This window comes from Dromiciops gliroides, chromosome 3 (genome assembly GCF_019393635.1).
Source record: "Dromiciops gliroides isolate mDroGli1 chromosome 3, mDroGli1.pri, whole genome shotgun sequence".
NCBI classification, from domain to species: Eukaryota; Metazoa; Chordata; class Mammalia; order Microbiotheria; family Microbiotheriidae; genus Dromiciops; species Dromiciops gliroides.
The window spans coordinates 40,454,733-40,456,146 of NC_057863.1; positions in this window are offsets into that span (position 1 = coordinate 40,454,733).

Genomic DNA, 1,414 nt, shown 5'->3' on the forward strand with positions numbered 1-1,414 from the left:
ATTTATAAGAATATGAGTCATCCCCCATTTGATAGTCAAATGATATAAACAGGAAGTTTTCGGAAGTCAAAGCTATCTATAGTCATATACTTTTTAATGTTCTAAATTACCACCAATTAGAGAAATACAATTCAAAACAATTCTGAGGTACCACCTTACACCTATCAGATTGACTAACATGACAGAAAAGGAAAATGACAGATGTTGAACGGGATATGGGAAAATTGAGACACTAATGAACTGTTGGTAGATTTGGGAACTGATTCAACCATTTTGGAAAGCAATTTGGATCTATGTCCAAAGGGCTATGACACTGTACATACCCTTTGACCCAACAATGCCAGTACTAGGTCTGTATCCCAAAGAGATCCTTAAAAAGAGGAAAAGAGTCTATATGGCTCTTTTTTGTGGTGGCAAAGAATTGGAGATAGAAAGGATGTCTGACAATTGGGGAGTGGCTTGAACAAATTGTGGTATATGGTTGTATTGGAATATAATTCTGCTATAAGAAAGAATGGGCAAGATGATTTCAGAAAAAACTGGGAAGACTTACATGAACTGATGCAAAGTGAAGTGAGCAAAACAAAAGAATATTGTACACAGTAACAGCAAAATTGTATGATGATCAGGGCAGCTAGGTGGCACATTGGATAGAGCACCGGCCCTGGATTCAGAAGGACCTGAGTTCAAATCCAGCCTCAGACCCTTGACACTTACTAGCTGTGTGACCCTGGGCAAGTCACTTGACCCCAAATGCCTCACACACACAAAAAAAAAAAATCGTATGACGATCAACTGTTAATGACTTAACTATTCTTTCAGCAATACAAAGATCCAAGACAATTCTGAAAGACATGATGAAAAGAGAAAGAACTGTGGGAGTCTTAAGTACAGATCAAAGCATAATTTTTTAACTTTCTTTTTCCTTTTTTGGTTTCTATTTTCTTTCTGAACGTTTGTAACATAGCGAATATATTTTGCATGAATACACATGTATAATTTATATCAAATTGCTTGTCTTCTCAAGCAGAGAAGAGGGAAGGAAGGGAGGAAGAGAATTTAGGACTCAAATTTTTTACTTTGCTTTTATACGTAATCAGAAAAAAAAATATCCAAAGAAGATTGTGAACTCATTGAGGACAATGATTGTCTTTATTAATTCTATCCCCAGAGTTTAACACAGTACCTGGGGGCAGCTAGGTAGCGCAGTGGATAAAGTACCAGCCCTGGATTCAGGAGTACCTGAGTTCAAATCCAGCCTCAGACACTTGACACTTACTAGCTGTGTGACCCTGGGCAAGTCACTTAACCCCCATTGCCCCACAAAAAGAAAAAAAACACAGTGCCTGGCACATCACAGGTGCTTAGTCAGTGTTTACTGCATTGGATTATTGGATTGGATTGTCAACTTAAG